At 40.8% G+C, this 21,365-nt stretch overlaps 1 protein-coding gene and 2 long non-coding RNA genes across 39 annotated transcripts in view; 2 read left to right on the top strand and 1 right to left on the bottom strand.

Moving 5' to 3' along the window:
* Positions 1-21,365, top strand: part of ZNF252 (zinc finger protein 252) — a 57,878-nt gene that overhangs the window by 29,786 nt on the left and 6,727 nt on the right. The window lies entirely within an intron of this gene.
* Positions 1,207-15,063, top strand: LOC144330932 (uncharacterized). Its single transcript, XR_013397638.1, has 2 exons — positions 1,207-3,116; positions 14,188-15,063. It is a non-coding gene; the product is annotated as an uncharacterized LOC144330932 (long non-coding RNA).
* LOC144330931 (uncharacterized) lies at positions 2,415-4,003 on the bottom strand. The gene is made up of 2 exons (XR_013397637.1): positions 3,261-4,003; positions 2,415-2,986 (listed from the first exon to the last, which is right to left on the bottom strand). It is a non-coding gene; the product is annotated as an uncharacterized LOC144330931 (long non-coding RNA).

Here is a 21,365-nt window from a genome sequence, read left to right as displayed (position 1 = left end):
TCAAACCCAAGATGTATAATCATCAGAATCTCCAAGAGTGAAATGAAGGAAGAAAATGCTGAGGGCAACCAGAGAGAAAGGTCAGGTCACCTACGAAGGTAAGCCCATTAGACTAACAATGGATCTCTCTGCAGAAACCCTATAATCTAGAAGAGAATGGGGGCCAATTTTCAACATTCTTAAAGAAAAGAATTGGACCAGGTGCTGTGGCTCACGCCTGTAATCCCAGCACTTTGGGAGGCTGAGACAAGCAGATTACCTGAAGTCAGGAGTTCAAGACCAATCTGACCAACATGGAAGAAACCCTGTCTCTACTAAAAAATACAAAAATTAGCTGGGCATGGTGGTGCATACCTGGGAGGTGGAGGTTGCAGTGAGCTGAGATTGCGCCATTACACTCCAGGCTGGGCAGTAAGAGCAAAACTCCATCTCAAAAAAAAAAAAAGAATATTCAACCCAAAATTTCATATCCAGCCAAACTAAGTTTCATAAGCAAAAGAGAAATAAAAGTCTTTCCAGGCAAGCAAATGCTGAGGGATTTTGTCACCAGCAGGCCTGCCTTACAAGAACTCCTGAAGGAAACACTAAATATGGAAAGGAAACACTCATTCCAGCCACTGCAAAAGCGCACCAAAATATAGAGACCAATGACACTATGAAGAAACTGCATCAACTAATGTGCAAAATAACCAGCTAGCATCATGATGCCAGGATCAAATTCACACATAAAAACATTAATCTTAAATGTAAATGGGCTAAATGCCCCGATTAAAAGATGCAGACTGCCCAACTGGATAAAGAGTCAAGACCAATCCGTGTGCTGTATTCAGGAGATCGATCTCACATGCAAAGACACACACAGGCTCAAAATAAAGGAATGGAGGAATATTTACCAAGCAAATGGAAAGCAAAGACAAAAAAACAGGGGTTGCAGCCCTAGTCTGATAAAACAGACTTTAAACCAACAAAGATCAAAAAAGACAAAGAAGGGCATTACATAATAGTAAAAGAATCAATGCAACAAGAGGAGCTAACTATCCTAAATATATATGCACCCAATACAGGAGCACCCAGATTCATAAAGCAAATTCTTAGAGACCTACAAAGAGATTTAGACTTTCACTCAATAATAGTGTGAGACTTTAACACCCCGCAGTCAATATTAGATTAACAAGACAAAAGATTAGCAGGCTTTATTTATTTTTTTAATTTATTTTTCTTTTTTTTTTTTTTTTTTTTTGAGGTGGAGTCTCACTCTGTTGCCCTGGCTGGAGTGCGGTGGTGCAATCTCAGCTCACCACAAGCTCTGCCTCCTGAGTCCACACCATTCTTCTGCCTCAGCCTCCCGAGAATCTGGGACTACAGGCACGTGCCACCAAGCCCAGCTAATTTATTTGCATTTTTAGTAGAGACAGAATTTCACTGTGTTAGCCAGGATGGTCTCAATTTCCTGACCTCATGATCTGCCCACCTTGGCCTCCCAAAGTGCTGAGATTACAGGTGTGATCCACCACACCCAGCCAGCATCCTTTAAAATTAAAGGATATTCAGGACTTGAATTCTTCTCATTTTTGTCAGTGCCACATGGCACTTATTCTAAAATCAACCACATAATTGGAAGTAAAACACTCCTCTGCAAATGCAAAAGAATAGAAATCATAACAGCCTCCCAGACCACAGTGCAATCAAATTAGAACTCAGGATTAAGAAACTCAAAACCATACAACTACGTGGAAATTGAACAACCTACTCCTGAATGACTCCTGGGTAAATAACGAAATTAAGAATGAAATAAGTTCTTTGAAACCAATGAGACCAAACAGACAATGTACCAGACTTTCTGGGACACAGCTAAAGTAGCGTTAAGAGGGAAATTTATAGCACTAAATGCCCACATCAGAAAGCTGGAAAGATCTGAAATAGGCACCCTAACATCACAATTAAAACAACTAGAGAAGCAAGGGCAAACAAATTCAAAAGCTAGCAGAAGACAAGAAATAACTAAGATCAGAGCAAAACTGAAGGAGATACAGACAGGAAAAACCCTTCAATAATCAATGAATGCAGGAGATTTTTTTTTTTAAACATTAACAAAATAGACCACTAGCTAGACTAATGAAGCAAAGAGAGAAGAATCAAACAGATACAATAAAAAATAATAAAGGGGATATTACCACTGATCCCACAGAAATACAAACTATGATCAGAGAATACTATAAACACCTCTACACAAATTAGAAAATCTAGAAGAAATGGATAAATTCCTGGACATATGCACCCTCCCAAGACTAAACCAGGAAGGTGTCAAATCCCTGAACAGACCAATAACAAGTTCTGAAACTGAGGCAGTAATTCATAGCCTAACAACCCCAAAAAAGCCCAGAACCAGATAGATTCACAGCCAAATTCTACCAGAGGTATATAGAGGAACTGGTACCATTCCTTCTGAAACTATTCCAAAGAATAGAAAAAGAGGGAATCCTCCCTAACCTTTTTATAAGGCCAGCATCATCCTGATACCAAAACCTGACAGAGACACAACAAAAAAAGAAAATTTCAGGTCAGTATCCCTGATGAACATCGATGCAAAAATGCTCAATAAAATACTGGCAAACCGAATCCAGCAGCATATCAAAAAGCTTATTCATCAAGATCAAGTCACCATCATCCTTGGGATGCAGGGCTGGTTCATCATAGGCAAATCAATAAATGTAATCCATCACATAAACAGAACCAATGGCAAAAACCGCATGATTATCTCAATAGATAAAAGGCCTTTGAAAAAATTCAACATCCCTTCATGTTAAAAACTCTCAATCAACTAGGTATTGATGGAACATATCTCAAAATAATAAAAGCTATTTATGACAAACCCATAGCCAATATCATACTGAATAGGCAGAAGCTGGAAACATTCCCTTTGAAAACCGTCACAAGACAAGGATACCCTCTCTCACCACTCCTATTCAACATAGTATTGGACGTTCTGGCCAGGGCAATCAGGCAAGAGAAAGAAATAAAGAGTATTCAAATAGGAAGAGAGGCAGTCAAATTGTGTCTATTTGACTGTATATTTGGAAAACCCCATTGTCGGCCAGGCATGGTGGCTCACACCTGTAATCCCAGCACTTTGGGAGGCCAAGGCAGGTGGATCACGAGGTCAGGAGATTGAGACCATCCTGGCTAACATGGTGAAACCCCATCTCTACTAAAAATCCAAAAAAATTAGCCAGGCGTGAGCCAAGATTGTGCCACTGCACTCTGGCCTGGGCGACGGAGCAAGACTGCATCTCAAAAAAAAAAAAAAATCAGGAAACAACAGATGCTGGCAAGGCTGTGGAGAAATAGGAATGCCTTTACACTGTTGGTGGGAGTGCGAATAAGTTCAATCATTGTGGAAGACAGTGTGGTGATTTCTCAAGGATCTAGAACCGGAAATACCAGTTGACCCAGCAATCCCATTACTGAGTATATACCCAAAGGATTGTAAATCATTCTGCTATAAAGATAACATGCACATATACATTTCTTGTAGCACTATTTACAATAGCAAAGACTTGGAACCAACCAAAATGCCCATCACAGATAGACTGGATAAAGAAAATGTGGCATATATACACCATGGAATACTATGCAGCCATAAAGAAGAATAAGTTGATGTCCTTTGCAGGGACATGGATAAAACTGGAAGCCATAATTCTCAGCAAACTAACATGGGAACAGAAAACCAAAAACTATATGTTCTCACTCGTAAGTGGGAGTTGAACAGTGAGAACACATGGACATAGGGAGGGGAACATCACACACCAGGGCCTGTCACGGGGTGAGGGGCAAGGGGAGGGAAAGCATTAGAACAAATGCATGTGGGCTAAAAACCTAGATGACAGGTTGATAGGTGCAGCAGAGCACCATGGCACATGTATACCTATGTAACAAACCTGCAGGTTCTGCACATGTATCCCAGAACTTAAAGTAAAGTTTCTGAAAAAGAAAAAAGAAAAATTTTTTTAACTTTAAAAAATGTAGGCATTGACAGCTACAAATTTCCCTTTAAGCACTGATTTAGCTGCATCCCACAGGTTTTGATATGTTGTGTCTTCCTTTTCATTCATCTCGAAGTATTTTCTAATTTTGCTTTGTACTTCTTGTTTGACCCATTGGTTATTTAGTACTATGTTACTTAATTTTTACATATTTGTGAATTTAGCAAATTGTTTTCTGTTATTAGTTTCAGTTTCATTCCATTATGTTTAGAAAACATAATGACAAGGAAACTTGTACAATTTCAGTCTTTTTAAACTTTTCAAGGCTTGTTTTATGGCCTCACCTATGATCTGTCCTGGAAAATATTCCATGTGTACTTGAGAAAAATGTATATTCTGCTGTTGTTGCGTGGAGTATTCTCTAACAACTTATATGTTTGTTAAGTCTAGTTTGTATATAGTGTTCTAAATCTTCTACTCTTGTCCCTCAGTATCCATGGGGGATTGGTTCCAGGAACCCCTCCAAATACCAAACTCCACAGATGCTCAAGTCCCTTATATAAAATGGTGTAATATTTTCATATAACCTATGTACATCCCCCTCCTATATACTTTAATACAATGTAAATGCTATGTAAATAGTTGTTAAACTGTACTGTCTAGGGAATAATGACAAATCTGTATATGTTCAGTACAAATGCAACCATGCTTTTTGTTTAATTTCCAATTTTTTTTTGTATTTGTGGTCACTTGAATCCATTGATGCAGAATCTCTAGTGTATTAGTCTATTTTCACACTGCTGTGAAGAACTACCTGAGACTGAGTAATTTATAAAGGAAAGAGGTTTAATTGACTCATAGTTCTACATAGCTGGGGAGGCCTCAGGAAACTTACAGTCATGGCAGAAAGTAAAGGGGAAGTAAGGCACGTCTTACATGGCAGCAGCAGTGGGCGGGGAGGGTCGACTGCCAAGCACTTTTAAACCATCAGGTCTTGTGAGAACTCACTATCATGTGAACAGCCTGGGGGAAACCACCCCCATGATCCAATCACCTCCCACCAGGTCTCTCCCTCAACATGTTGGGATTAAAATTTGAGAAGAGATTTGGATGGGGACACAGAGCCAAACTGTATCACCTAGATACAGAGGGCCAACTGTATTTCCTTGTTGATCTTCTGGTTAGATGTTCTATCCAAATTGGAAGTGGGGTTTGAAGTCTCTGACAACTGTTGTTGAACTATGTATTTCTCCCCAACCTGGAGACCAGCTCGGTCAGAGAGACCCTAACCCAGGGGCGCTAGAGAAGTTAAAGACACACACACAGAAATATAGCGGTGTGAAGTGGGGAATCAGGGATCTCACAGCCTTCAGAGCTGAGAGCCCCAAACAGAGATTTACTCACATATTTATTAACAGCAAACCAGTCATTAGCATTGTTTCTATAGATATTAAATTAACAAAAATTATCCCTTATGGGAAATGAAGGGATGGGCCGAATTAAATGAATAGGTTGGGCTAGTTAACTGCAGCAGGAACACGCTCTTAAGACACAGTTCACTCATGCTAATTGTGGCTTAAGAATGCCTTTAAGTGGTTTTCCACCCTGGGCGGGCCAGGTGTTCCTTGCCCTTATTCCCGTAAACCTGTCACAACCTTCCAGCTTGGGGGTTAGGGCCATTATGGACATATCACAGTGCTGCAGAAATTTTGTTTATGGCCAGTTTTGGGGCCAGTTTATGGCCAGATTTTGGGAGGCTTGCTCCCAATATGTCTCCCTTCTTTGATTTGCAAAGAGATAAAAGCAAGGGCAGCTTTGTCACGGTGAGCTACTTCTCGCAGGAGTCAGGATCTGCATCTGCAGACTGTACAAAGACAACACAGATTAAAAGCACAACCATCATTGAAATCACAGAGCTTCCAAGTGTTTTTATCCATTTAAATGGGTTACTAGCTGCTAATCTGTCTGCAGCTCCTTTAAGCACTCTATTTCTGGCATTAAGGTCAGGTGTGCCTGGGATGCTTTAAATATTTGTTCTTTTAATTTTGCAATATCCAAAACCAAGTTTGTAGAGTGTCTTTCTAGATGCTTTTTTATTCTTTCCCAAATTTTGATCTTATTAAGAGCATTTAATAGTTTCCACAAATCCTTATGTTTACCTCCTAGAGCGGGCCATATCATTTGAGGTTGAGGTGCCACTATATCGCCGTGGTTCCAGATAATAGGAACTTTTGCCGTGCTTCTTATAATTTCTACCATCTGACTGTTTTGTTCAGATCAGCTGAACATAGTGTGACCGTGCCACGCAGACTCAGGTGCAGTTCAAGCTAAACATCCTCTTAGGGGACCAATTAATAATGATTCCATAGGAATCATTGTGTAGCACCTCTCTGCCTGTTCTGCAAAGCAATCTTCCTAAACAAGTACGTTCATTTTTTTCTAACTGGGTCCAATTCTGTTTACAAATAGGTTTTTGAGGGTGGTATGCCTCAATTATAGGAGCAGATTTATTATGGTAAATACTGAGATCAGAAAGCATGTGTAACTGTGTCAGAGTGATTGCATCTAGGCATTATTACCAGCCCTTATGGAAAGAATACTCATGGCTGTGGTGATAACCGCTATCATAGCTACAATTAAATTACTCATTGTGACTAGTTGCCCCACTTTCCTTAGGTTTTCTTCTGCCATCTGTGACAGCTTCTTGATCTGTCCCCAGGTGGGTGGCTGTGTTCAACGGTTGTTGCTCGTGACAGTTGGGGTCCTCCTCAGCGTCAGCCTCAACATGGCTGCAACTGAGGGGTCCTCAGGATCCTCCCAGAGTCTCTTCCTCGACATCTGGCTCGTAAGGTTTCAGGTGTCTTGATGGTATCCAAATCGACTGTTGATTTTGGACTGGAGAAAAACAAGCATAACCTCTTCCCCAAGTTATTTTGCCTATTTCTTAACTTTTTGTTATTGGATCTTTTCACCAAATGATGCTAGATTCAGTTGTGTATGGGCTGTCCTGTAATCTGTATTTCTCTTCCTTGTTTGTTTTTGTCATCAGTTGTTGTTCTGTATGAAATCATAACTGAGCATTTTCAATTAACTGTGTGGAGTGAACCACGTATGAGGAATCAGAAATCACAGTAATAGGCATATCAAAATCAGTCAATACCTCAGTTACAGCTACAAGCTCTGTTTTTTGAGCTGAAGTATAGGACGTCTGGAAAACTTTACTTTTTGAGCCAAAATAAGAAGCTTTGCCATTGCTAGACCCATCTGTAAAAACATTCTCAGCACCTTCAGTTGGTTTAAATTTAGTTATTTTAGGGAGAATCCAATTAGTTAATTTCAAAAACTGAAACAGCTTCGTTTTAGGAAAATGATTATCGAGAATGCCCACAAAGTCAGCTAAATGGATTTGCCAAGTAAGAATATAAAACTTGCTGTATTTGTGCCTTTGTGAGAGGGACAATAATTTTTCCAGGATCATATCCATGATATTTAACAATCCGAGTTCTCCCAATCCCTATCATAGTAGTGATTTGACCTAAATAAGGAGTTAGAGTCCGTGGATTAGTATGTGGAAGAAAAAACCACTCTACTAAGTCCTGTTCTTGAACAATAACACCAGTAGGTGAATGCTGAGCTGAAAAAGTTAGCAAATCTAGAGTCTTCTCTGGATCTATTCTATTTATCTGAGCTTTATGGACTTGCTTCTCAATCAGTTGTAACTTGACCTCAGCCTCCTTTGTTAATTGCTGAGGGCTAATGAGACTAGGATTTCCTCTAAGGATAGACAATAGATTGCTCATGGCATAGATAGGAATGCCTAGAGCAGGTCATATCCAGTTAATATCCCCTAGTAATTTTTGAAAATCATTTAGTGTTTTTAATTTATCTCTACATATGGTTAGTTTCTGTGGCACAATGGTAGTGTCATTTACTAAAGTCCCCAAGTAGGAGTAAGGAGGAGGAGTATGAATTTTTTCAGGAGCTATAATTAAACCAGCATGAGAAATTGAATTTTGCAAGTGATCATAACATTGGAGTAATTCTCGAGTGGGGGCAGCACAAAGTATATCATCCATATAATGAATAATGTAACACTGTGAAAATATTTAACAAGTAGGTTCCATTGCTTGCCCCACATACATCTGGCAAATAGACTGTTTAACATGCCCTGTGGCAACACTTTCCAATGATAACGCTTAGCAGGCTGCAGGTTGTTTACTGCAGGAATTGTAAACGCAAACCGTTCACAGTCTTGCTCAGCTAAAGGCATAGTAAAGAAACAGTCTTTTAAGTCTATGACTATTAAAGGCCAATTTTTTGGAATTATAGCAGGAGAAGGCAATCCTGGCTGTAATGCTCCCATAGGTTGTATAACTGAATTGGTGGCTCTTAAGTCAGTTAACATTCTCCATTTTCCTGATTTTTTCTTGATTGCGAAAACTGGAGAATTCCAAGGAGAAAATGTTGGAGCTATGTGCCCATTTTCTAGTTGTTCAGCAACTAATTTCTCTAAAGCTTCCAGTTTCTCTTTACTTAGCGGCCATTGTTCTATCCAAATCGGCTTATCTTTTTTAACCATTTTAAAGGTATATGTTCTGGAGGCTTAACAATGGCCACCATCAAAAATGTTTTCCTCATCTTTGGTGGGAACTCTGTTTTTCTGCTTGAAGCGGTTCTTTTAAACCTGGCAAATTTTTTTCTAGTCCCATACCAGGGACATACCCCATTTCAGGCATTGTATGTTGACTTTGAGGGCTATATAATTGTTTTGGAATTAGAACTTGTGCTCCCCGTTGTTGTAATAAATCTCTTCCCCATAAATTTGTAGGTAGAGAAGTTATAATTGGTTAAATAATCCCAGGTTGTCCATCAGGCCCCTCACAATGCAAAATATAACTACTTTGATAAACTTCAGCGACTTTACCAACTCCAACCACGTTAAATTGAGTGGGTGGAATTGGTCACGTGGACGGCCAGTGCTGTAGATAAATGATGGAAATGTCCGCTCCTGTATCTACCAAAACTTTAAATTTCTTTCCTTGAATAGTTATTTCACAGGTAGAACGTTTATCAGTAATTTGATTTACCCAATAAGCTGCTTTGCCTTGTTTATTTGCACTTCCAAATCCTCCTGTTCGTTTAATTTCACTTTTTCCGATTCCCACATATGGCACAATCAGGAGCTGTGCTATGCGCTCTCCTGGCTTTGCTTTCCAGGGAACAGAAGCAGATATAACAATCTGAATTTCCCCATTGTAATCTGAATCAATGACTTCTGTATGTATATGTACGCCTTTTAAACTTAAACTAGACCTTCTTAAAAGTAATCCTATTGTCCCTGCTGTCAAGGGTCCGCAGACTCCTGTTGGGACCTTTTGCAGGGGTTCCCCAGGCAGAAGGCTCACAGCTTTTGTGCAGAAAAATCTACTGTGGCACTACCAGCTGTGGCGGGGGACAGACATTGTACAGGAGTGAGGGAATGGCCTGAACTAGAAATGCCCCGGTTTAGAATGGGGCCAGGGACGAGTCCCTCATGGTGTTTCCCGAAATCGGGTTCCCATCTTTATCAAACTTAGAGTGACATTTACTAGCCCAGTGTTTTCCTTTTTTACATTTTGGACATATTTCAGGCTCAACAGTTTTCTTTTTTCCCCTATCTGGTGGCCTGATTTGCTGATTTTTTCTACATTCTATTTTAGTATGACCATGCTTCCCATAGTTAAAACAAGCTCCAGGAAATGGAGTGTTTCCTTTATCTACTCTCAGTCCTGCCATTGCTTGTGCCAACAAGGTAGCTTTATGCAGATTACCTCCGATACCATCACAGGCCTTGATATAATCAACTAAATGTGCTTTCCCTTTGATAGGTCACAGAGCAGCCTGACAATCGGGATTAGCATTGTCGAAAGCTAATAACTGCAATACTATATCCTGAGCAGCCGAATCTGCAATCATCTTTTTAAGAGACTCCTGTAACTGAGTTATAGAATCAACATATGGTTCCCTTGGTCCCTGTTTTATAGCACTAAAGGAAGGGTATTGTTCTCCACCTGAAGTGATTTTTTTTCCCAAGCTCTAATGCACACTCCTCTAAGCTGTCCTTTGGCATCATCCTGCATGACCAGTTGTGCATCTAAACCAGCCCAGCTGCCAACCCCCAAAAGTTGGTCTGCGGTTACATTAATCTGAGGTTGGGCCTGGGCCTTGCGAGCAGCCTGAATGGAAGCTTCATCTGCCCACCAAGCTTTAAATTGTAAGAACTGAGCAGGAGTTAGACAAGCTTGAGTAAGAGCATCCCACTCAGTAGGAATCATCCGACTGGAAATAGCAACATTCTTCAACAGTCCCATTACAAAAGGAGAACTTGGTCCATACTGATTTATAGCTTGTTTTAATTCTTTGAGTAATGTAAAAGGAAAAGGCTCAAATGTAGCTGTAATATTTCCCTCTTGAACTGGAGTGTGTATTCTAACCGGGAACTTCGAAGCCTCTAAATCACCCTCTCATCTAGCTTGCTGAACTCCTGCCTGAATAGAATTAAGAGCAGTCACTGGAGGCACTGCTTGAAAAGTCACTGGGGCAACTACTTTTTGCACAGTGTTCTCCAGAAAAGAAAGATGTGTGGGGTCATTTTCTTCAAAATAATAATGAGGGGGTGCAGAAGAGTAGGGATGAACTTCTCCTTCCTTTGCCGGTTTAGCTTTGGCTGGCAAATAAACATGCTCTGTAACCTCGGCTGTTACTTCGTTATACTCTTGTTCCTCCTCATCATCAGTGTGAAAAAGTTCCAAGGTGGAAAGAACCAGCCCCCAAACTTGCCCCATTGTTACCCTGACGCTTCCGAGCTCTCCTTCTTTGTGACGTGAGAAATCAGGGGTCTCACAGCCTTCAGAGCTGAGAGCCCTGAACAGAGATTTACCCACATATTTATTAACAGCAAACCAGTCATTAACATTGTTTCTATAGATATTAAATTAAAAGTATCCCTTATGGGCTGGGCGTGGTGGCTCACAGCTGTAATCCCAGCACTTTGGGAGGCCGAGGCGGGCGGATCACAAGGTCAGGAGATCGAGACCACGGTGAAACCCCGTCTCTATTAAAAATACAAAAAATTAGCCGGGCGCGGTGGCGGGCGCCTGTAGTCCCAGCTACTCAGGAGGCTGAGGCAGGAGAATGGCCTGAACCCAGGAGGTGGAGCTTGCAGTGAGCCAAGATTGCGCCACTGCACTCCAGCCTGGGGCACAGAGTGAGACTCTGTCTCAAAAAAAAAAAAAAAAAAAAAAAAACAGTATCCCTTATGGGAAATGAAGGGATGGGCCGAATTAAATGAATAGGTTGGGCTAGTTAACTGCAGCAAGAACACGCTCTTAAGACAGTTTGCTCATGCTAATTGTTTGTGGCTTAAGAATGCCTTTCAGTGGTTTTCCGCCCTGGGCTGGCCAGGTGTTCCTTGCCCTTATTCCCGTAAACCTACAACCTTACAGCTTGGGTGTTAGGGCCATTATGGACATATCACAGTGCTGCAGAAATTTTGTTTATGGCCAGTTTTGGGGCCAGTTTATGGCCAGGTTTTGGGGGGTTTGCTCCCAACACCCCAATTCTTTCAACCTTTCATTGCACATTCTTTGAAGCTCTGTTGTTAGCTGTGTATATGTTTACAAGTGTTATAACTTATGAGTTGACCCTTTTATCATTATAAAATGTCCCTCTTTATCTCTGGTAGCATGTTACATTTTAAAGTCTATTTTGTTGTTATTAGTATAACCACTCTAGCTTTATTATGGTTGCTATTTGCATAACACAGGGTATCTTATTTGATTTATGATTTTTCAACTTCACAATGGTACAAAATCATTCTGTTTTTCACTTCCAGTACAGTAGTCAATAAATTGCATGATATTCAACACTTTACTATAAAATAGGCTTTGTATTAGATTATTTTGCCCAACTGTAGGCTAATGTAAATGTTCTGAGCATGTTTCAGGTAGGCTAGGCTAAGCTATGATGTTTGATAGGTTAGATGTATTAAATGCATTTTTTACTTATTAGTCCATTCTCACACTACTATAAACAAATACCTGATACTGGGTAATTTGTAAGGAAAAGAGGTTTAATTGGCTCACAGTTCTGCAGGCTATACAGGAAGCATACCAGCTTCTGCTTCTAGGGAGGCCTCAGGAAACTTAAAATTATAGCAGGAGGTGAAGGGGAAGCAGGCACATCTTACATGGCTGGAGCAGGAGGAAGAGATACAGGAAGGAGGTGCCACACACTTAACCAGATCTCACTAGAACTCTATCACAAAAACAGCACCAGGGGGATGTGCTAAGCCATTCATGAGAAACTGCCCCCATGATCCAATCACTTCCTACGAGGCTCTATCTCCAGCATTGGGGATTGCATTTCAGCATGAGATTTGGGTGGGGACATAGATCCAAACCGTATCAACTTCTATATTTTCAACATATGATGGGTTTTTCAGGACATAACAGCATTGTAAGTTGAGAAGCATCTGTGTATCTTTTTCCATTCTTTTACTTCCAATCTGTTTATATCTTTGAATTGAAAGTATATTTCCTATAGACAGCATATAGTTGGATATTGTTTTTTAATCCACTGTGACTCTGACTTTTTTTCCTTCTTTTTTTTCTTTCTGCCTTTTCTTTGAATTGTTTAGTCACATTTATTGTAGTTTGTTGTGTAGTTGGGTTTACATCTGCCATTGTGCTCTTTGTATTTTGTATATCTTGTGTCTTTTCTGTTCCACCATTCCTCCTTAATTTTTTTCTTTTGCATTGAGTAGATTTTACTTTATTTTTATTTTTAGAGTCAGGTCTTGCCCTGTTTCCCCAGGCTGGAGTGCAGTGGCCTGATCATGGCTCTCTGTAGCCTTGAACTCCTGGGCTGAAGGGATCCTTCCTCCTGAGCCTCAAGCCTCAAGTCTCAAGTAGCTGGGACTACAGGTGTCTGCCACCATGCCTGGCTAAGTGTGTGGGGGTTTTTTGTTTTGTTTTGTTTTGCTTTTTTTTTTTCCAATTTTATTTTTAGAAACAGGGTCTTGCTTTTATGTTGCCTAGACTGGTCTCAAACTCCTGGCCTCAAGTGATCTTCCTGCCTCAGCCTCACAAGTGACTGGGATTATAGCTGTGAACCACCATGCCCAGCTGCATTAAGTACAATTTTTCTATTATAACATTTTAATTTCTTTACTGATATTTTCACTTTTTGAAAGTTATTCTCTTAATGACAACTCAAGCTTACCACATACATTTCATCAGAATTTACTTCTGATTTATACTAACAAAATTCAATGAGATATAGAATTGTTACTCATATATAGCTCTATTTACTCTTCCTCCTTTATGTACTGTTGTTTTACAATTATATGTTTGTTATAAACCCACAAATACATTTTTATAATTTTTACTTTATATAATTTTATGTCAATTGTGGAAATAGAAAAGAAATGAGAAAGTATATATTGGTAAAATTTTTAATGTTTACTTTCCTACTTACCATTTATGGTTTTCTTCATATGTTCCTGTACATTCAGGTTACCATCTGCTGTCATTTCCTTTGTCCAGTACAACTCTGCTCTCATCCACCTCCTTTGTGCTGTTGTCACATATAATACATGTTTACATCTTAAAGCCTAAACAATATAATTATATAAAATTGATTTATAACATTGCTTTTTAAATTAATTGAGATTAAATACATACATTTATACTGTCTTATATAATTAAAGAATTACCTTTATCTTTGTTCTTTGTGTTTTTGGTGGGTTCTCATTTCTATCTGGGTTTACTTGCTTTCAACCTGAAGAATGTTCTTTGGTATTTTTTATAAGGTGGGTCTAGTAGCAATAAATTGTCTGTTTATATTTATCTGGTAATGCTTTTATTTCATCTTCACTTTTGAAAGATAATTTGCTGGATAGAAACTTCTTCTTCTTCTTTTTTTTTCTTTTTTAGAGACAGTCTCGCTCTGTTGCCCAGGATGGAGTACAGTGGTGCAATCTCAGCTCACTGCAGCCTCCATCTCCTGGGTTCAAGTGATTCTTCTGCCTCAGCCTCCTGAGTAGCTGGGATTACAGGCACACGCCACCATACCCAGCTTTCTTTTTTTTTTTTTTTTTTTTTTCCTTAAATAGAGATGGGGTTTCACCATGTTGGCCAGGCTGGTCTCGAACTCCTGACCTCAGGTGATCCATCCAACTCGGCCTCTAGAGTTGCTGGGATTATAGGCGTGAGCCACCACACCAGGCCAGTATAGAAAATTCCTGGTTGAGAGTCTTTTTCTTTCAGAACTTTGAATATGTTATTCACTGCCTTCTGACCTCTATTACTTCTGATGAGAAGTCTACTGTTTATCTTATTGGGGTTCCCTTGTACATGATCAGTTGTTTTTCTCTTGCTTTCAAGATTTTCTCCTTGTCATTAACATTTAATGTTTTTACCCAGATGTTCCTGAGTGTTGGTATCTTTGTGTTTATCCTACTTGGAGTTCTTTGGGCCTCTTGGATGTGCAGTTTAATGTTTTCCAGGAAATATCAGAAGTTTTCAGCCATTATTCAAGTATTTCTTAAATGGTGGTAAAACTATATAACATGAGGATCACTCTACATTCTTAAACATTTTTAAGTGTACAATACAATAGCAAAATGCTGTGTAGCAGATCTCTAGAACTTTCTCAAAACCTTGCATGACTGAAACCCTATGCCCACTGAATAGCAACTCCCCATTTCTCCCTCTCCCCAACCCCTGGCAACCACCATTGCACTTTTTGTTTCTATGGGTTTGACTGTTTTAGATACCTCATATAAGTGGAACTATGCAGTATTCATCCTTCTATGACTGTCTTATTTCACTTAGCATAATATCCTCAAAGTTCACTTATGTGACATTTTTTGCATATGACATTTTTTTCTACAATATTTTATGGCTGAATATTTCATCATATGGATATACCAGATTTTCTTTATACCTCCATCTGTTGATGGACATCTAGGTTGTTTCCACCTCTTGGCTATTGTGAATAATGCTGCAGTGAACATGGGAGCACAAACCTATCTTCAAGATTCTGACATTGGCTAGCTGCAGTGGCTCACACCTGTAATCCCAACACTTTGGGAGGCCAAGGTGAGTGCACAAGGTCAAGAGATCGAGACCATCCTGGCCAACATGGTGAAACCCTGTCTCTACTAAAAATACAAAAATTAGCTGGGCATGGTGGCATGTGCCTGTAATCCCAGCTACCCAGGAGGCTGAGGCAGGAGAATTGCTTGAACCTGGGAGGTGGAGGTTGCAGTGAGCTAAGATCACGCCACTGCCCTCCAGCCTGGTGACAGAACAAGACTTCATCTCAAAAGAAAAAAGAAAAAGGATTCTGATATCAATTATTTGGGATAGTTACCCAAAAGTGGGATTACTGAATCATATTATGGTTCTATTTTTAATTTTTAAAGAAACATCTATATTGTTTTGCATGACTGAACCATTTTACATTTCTACCAACACATCATCATCAACACTTGTTATTTTTCAGGCTTTTAAAAAGTAATAGCCATTCTAATGTGTGTAGTGATACCTCTTTGTGGTTTTCATTTGCATTTTCCTGATGATGTTGAGCATCTTTTCATATATTAATACCTTTTGACCATTTATGTGTCTTCTTTGAGAAAAAAACTTGGCCCATCTTTTTTTAAATGGGGTCTTGCTCTGTTGCCCAAGCTAGAGTACAGTGGTGCCATCATAGCTCACTGCATTCTTGGCCTCCTCTGCACAATAAATATCTTTATTTCTCACAGTTCTTAAGGCTGGAAGTCCAAGATTAGGGTGCAAGCATGATCTGGTTCTAATGACGGCCCCTTCTGAATTGCAACCTGTTACTATGTCCTCACATGGCAGAGGAAGCAAAGGTCTCTGGGGTCTCTTTTATAAGAGCACTAATCCCAATTATGAGGGACCTGCCTGCATAATCACCTCCCAATGGTCCCACCTCCCAATACCATCACCTTGTGATTCAACATATGACTTTTGTTGTCTGTTGTTTCAGAGAGAATCTCACTGTTGTCCAAGCTAGAGTGCAGTGGCGAGATCATAGCTCACTGAAGCCTCAAACTCCCAAATTCAAGCAATCCTCCTTCCTCAGCCTCCCAGGTAGCTGGGACTACAGGCATGTGCCACCACACCTGGCCTGGGCCTTGTTTATTGGGAGGTTTTTGATTACTGCTTCAGTCTCCTTGTTTTAGGTATAGGTCTACTCAGAATTTCTATTTATTCGTGAATCAGTCTTGGTAGATTGTATATTTCTGAGATTTTATCCATTTCTTCTACATTGTCCAATTTGTTGTCATGTAATTGTTCACAACAGTATCTTACAATCTTTTAATTTCTGTGGCATCAGTTGTAATGTCTCTTTCATTTCTGATTTTGAGTTTTCTCTCTTTTATTCTTAGTTAATCTAGCTACAGGTTTATCCATTTTGTTACTTTCAAAAAACCAACTGTTTTGTTGTTTTTTCTATTGTTTTTCTATTCTATTGCTTTCTACAGATTGTATTTATTTCTACTCTAATCTCAGTTATTTCCTTCCTTCTCACTTTGGGGTTAGTTTGTTCACCTCTACTTCCTTCAAGTATAAAATTGGGATTATTTTGCATCTTTTAAAATGGAGGCATTTATTCCTATAAAATTCCCTCTTAGTACTGCTTTTGCTTCATCCCGTAAGTTTTGGTATGTTGCATTTTTCACTCGCGTCCCTGTGAAGGGACCACCAAACAGGCTTTGTGTGAGCAATAAAGCTGTTTATTTCACCCGGGTACAGGCAGGCTGAGTCTGAAAAGAGAGTCAGCAAAGGGAGATAGGGGTGGGCTGTTTTATAGGATATGGGTAGGTAAAGGAAAATTACAGTCAAAGGGGGTTGTTCTCTGGTGGCCAGGGGCAGGGATCACAGGGTGCTCAGCAGGGGAGCTTTTGAGCCAGGGTGAGCCAGGAGAAGGAATTTCACAAGGTAATGTCATCAGTTAAGGCAGGAACCGGCCATCTGGATGTGTACGTGCAGGTCACAGGGAATATGATAGCTTAGCTTGGGCTCAGAGGCCTGACAGCATTTCCATGTTTATTTTGAGATACTTTCTAAACTCTTTTGATTAGTTCTGTGAACCCAGAAAACCTGAGACAGGTCTCTGGTAATTTAGAAAGTTGATTTTGCCAAGGTTGAGGATGTGCTGTGACACAGCCTCAGGAGGTCCTGACAACATTTGCCCAAGGTGGTCGGGGCACAGCTTCGTTTTATGCATTTTAGGGAAACATGACACATCAATAAATATATGTGAGAAGTACATCGGTTCGGCCTGGGAAGGTGGGACAACTTGAAGCAAAGGCAGGAAGACTTGAAGTGGGGAGGGAGCTTCCAGATCACAGATAGGTGAGACACAAATAGTTACTTTTTTTTGAGTTTCTGATTAGCCTTTCCAAAGGAGGCAGTCAGATATGCATCTACCTCAATGAGCAGAGGAATAATTTTGAATAGAATGGGAAGCAGGTTTGCCCTAAGCAGTTTCCAGCTTGAGTTTTCCTTAGTGATTTTGGGGGCCCAAGATATTTTCCTTTCAGAGTTCTTTGACCATTGGTGGTTCATATATTTTCTTCTGCACCTTCTCTGTCTCCTCTCCTGGCTCCCCTATTATGTGTGTATAGATGTGCTTAAAGATATTCCACACTTGCCTGAGGCTCCATTCATTTTTTAAAATTCTTTTTTCTCGCAGTTTATCTTCAAGTTTATTGATTCTTCTGCCCGTTCAAATCTATTGTTGGCCCCACAAATTAATTGTTATTTCTGATTATTGTACTTTTCAACTTCAGAATTTCCATTTAGTTGCTTTTTAAATAATTTTTGTCTTTATTGATATTCTGTACTTGACAAGACATTGTCTTCATACCTAATTTTACTTCAGTCAGCATGGTTCATTGAGTTTTTGGAACATATTTATCATAGCTCCTTTGAAGTCTGTTAAATCTGACTTCTGGCCCCTCTCACAGGCAGTTTGTGTTCTTGCATTTTTCCTGTGTTATGGGTCACATTTTATTGTTATTTATTTATTTATTTATTTATTTGCATGTCTCCTGCTTTTTTTGAAAACGGACATTTTAGGTAATACAGGAATTCTGGTTACTAGTTCCCCTCCCCCTTCTCTAGAGCTTGTTTTTGTTGTTTGCTGGTTTATTTGTTTTATGACTTCATGAGACTATTTCAGTGGCATACATTTTCTTCACCATGTGGAGCCTCGAGCATAATCAGAGTCATCCTGCAATGATAACCTTTTTGGCACAACTCTCTGTCTCTCTCCCTGATCTGCCTGTGAAGCTATCCACTTCAGATGGTATTACATCGTTCCCATTAGGGTCCACTAATTGCAGGCAGATTGCTCTGGTGTTTTTGACAGTGCCCTAGGGCAGTGGTTCCCAACTTTTTTGGCACCTGGGACCAGTTTTATAGAAGACAGTTTTCCATGGATTAGGTGAGAAGGGATGGTTCTGGGATGAAATGGTTTCACCTCAGATTATCTAGCAATAGGTTCTCATAAGGAGCACGCAACCTAGATCCCTTGCATGTGCAGTTCACAACAGGGTTCGTGCTCCTATGAGAATCCAGTGCTGTGGCTGATCGGCCAGGATGCAGAGCTCAGGGAGTAATGCTCGTTCACTCACCCACTGCTCACCTCCTGCTGTGCAGCCCAGTTCCTAACAGGCCACAGATCAAAACCGGTCCACGGCTTCGGGGTTGGGGACCCCTGCCTGAGGGCATGAATTGCTCAGTGGTCTGATCCAATTAAATTTGGGCAGGAGTATTGTTTAAAGTCCATCTTTGAGGTTTATTCTGACTCCAGAAGCTGTCTCTTTCCCTAGTTCTCTCTGATAAACCAGCTGACCTGTGGTTTAGTGTCTTATTAATTTAAAGAGCTATTCTTGAGAGTTACCCTAGACTTGAACCTCCCCCATGCTCTGTTTCAAATAAAGTCAGTTCTTTAAGGGAGAGCTTGAGAATTCTCTTATGGACTGCCTCTCCTCCTAGGCAAACTCTCAGAGCCACTTCCTTGGGCAGTGAGTGAGGCAGTAGTCTATGGTCTTCCCATTGTGGAACCTCTGCCTATGAGCAAGCTGGGGCCAGAGCAGTCAGGTCCCAAATAGTCTTAGCCTGCTGTGCCTCTGCCCTTGGAGAGAGGCTGAATGGAGGAAGGGAGCCCTTGTCCTGTCAGCCTTATTCACTGGAATTTAGCCTCTTTAACTTGGAGTTGGAGGGGATGAAAACTGCTGGAGGCCTATCCTCCTGGTGAGATATGGTAAGCTTTCATTGGAAACTGAGGGGAGAGGGAGCCCCTTCTTGGCCACATCTGCCTAGAGTGGACCATCTGTTGTACTGAGATGGGGGTGAGGGAGGGGGTGGAGCAGGTTGTGATTCAAATGCCACAACCTCTCCAGGAAAGAGGCTGGTGGGGGGAAGAGAGAGGGAAGTGAGAGAGAAGATGGAGGAGAAGAGGGGGAGACCAAAACGAGGAATTCTACATACTCTCCCTATTCTTACCAAATTGTAGTAGAATTTCTTGCATAAATATTTCTTCCTCTGCTGTTTTCCCTCAGGGCAATTGCTAGAGACTTTAAATGGTTGTTTGGTTTGTTTTTTTCTTTTTAAATAGTTCTTGCTTTGTTTTGCAAGAAGTGAATCCACTGAATTCCAGTTTATACTGTTATCCAGGAAGTGGAATTTTCAAGCTTTTATTTCTGAATAATATTTCTGGTGGATGTAGAATTCTAGCATGGCAGTTGTTTTCTTCAAAATTAAAAAATATCCTTTTGTGTGTTGTTTTCCACCTCTAAAATCACAAAGTCAGCTTTCAGTCTTATTGTTACCTTGAAGATAATATGTCTTTCCTCGTGCTGTTTTTTGATATTTTTTTCCTCAGGTATTCAGTAGTTTTGACTGTGTTATACCCAGGTGTGGTTTTCTTTGTATCTTAGGATTCTCAGAGCTTCTTGAATATGTGGTGATATGGTATGACTCTTGTGTTCCTACCCAAATCTCATCTTGAATTGTACTCTCATAATTCCCATGTGTTGTGGGAGGGACCGGGTGGGAGATAATTGAATCATGGAGCGGTTTCTCCCATACTGTTCTTGTAGTGAATAAATCTCACAAGATCTGATGGTTTGATAAGGGGAAGCTCATTTCACTTAATTCTCATTCTGTCTCGTCTGCTGCAATGTAAGACCTGCCTTTCGCTTTCCGCCATAATTGTGAGACCTCCCCAGCCATTTTGCTAAGGCTGGTCTTGAACTCCTGGGCTCAGGCAATCCACCTGCCTCAGCCTTCCAAACTGCTGGGATTACAGGCTTGAGTCACATGCCTGGCTGATTTGTTTTGTTTTTGTATTTAGAAATGGGGTCTTGCTATGTTGCCCAGGCTGGCCTCTAACTCCTGGTTGCAAGCCATCCTCTTGCCTGAGTCTCTCCAGTAGCTGGGGCTATAGATGTGTGCCACTACACCCAGCTCTCATTTTTAGTTTCAATTTTATTTTATTTTTTTCTTTTCTTTCCTTCCTTTTTTTTTTTTTTTTTTTTTTTTTTGAGATGGAGTCTCGCTCTGTCGCCCAGGCTGGAGTGCAGTGGCGCGATCTCAGCTCACTGCAAGCTCCGCCTCCCAGGTTCATGCCATTCTCCTGCCTCAGCCACCCGAGTAGCTGAGACTAAAGACACCCGCCACCACGCCCGGCTAATGTTTTTGTATTTTTTAGTGGAGACGGGGTTTCACCGTGTTAGCCAAGATAGTCTTGATCTCCTGACCTCGTGATCCGCCCACCTCAGCCTCCCAAAGTGCTGTGATCATAGGCGTGAGCCACCGCACCCGCCTTCTTTTTTTTTTTTTTTTTTTTTTGAGACGGAGTCTCGCTCTGTCGCCCAGGCTGGAGTGCAGTGGCCAGATCTCAGCTCACTGCAAGCTCCGCCTCCCGGGTTCCCGCCATTCTCCTGCCTCAGCCTCCCGAGTAGCTGGGACCACAGGCGCCGCCACCTGGCCCGGCTAATTTTTTGTGTTTTTAGTAGAGACGGGGTTTCGCCGTGTTGGGCCAGGATGGTCTCGATCTCCTGACCTTGTGATCCGCCCGTCTCGGCCTCCCAAAGTGCTGGGATTACAGGCTTGAGCCACCGGGCCCGGCCTTTTTTTTTTTTTTTTTTGATGGAGAACCCTCACTCTGTCACCCAAGCTGGAGTGCAGTGGCACAATCTTGGCTTACTGCAACCTCCACCTCCCAGATTCAAGCAATTCTCCTGCCTCAGCCTCCCAAGTAACTGGGATTACTGGTGCTTGCCACCATAGCTTTCAT

The sequence above is a fragment of the Macaca mulatta genome, chromosome 8, assembly GCF_049350105.2.
Source record: "Macaca mulatta isolate MMU2019108-1 chromosome 8, T2T-MMU8v2.0, whole genome shotgun sequence".
Lineage (NCBI taxonomy): Eukaryota > Metazoa > Chordata > Mammalia > Primates > Cercopithecidae > Macaca > Macaca mulatta.
This window is presented reverse-complemented; position numbering and strand designations above follow the sequence as displayed.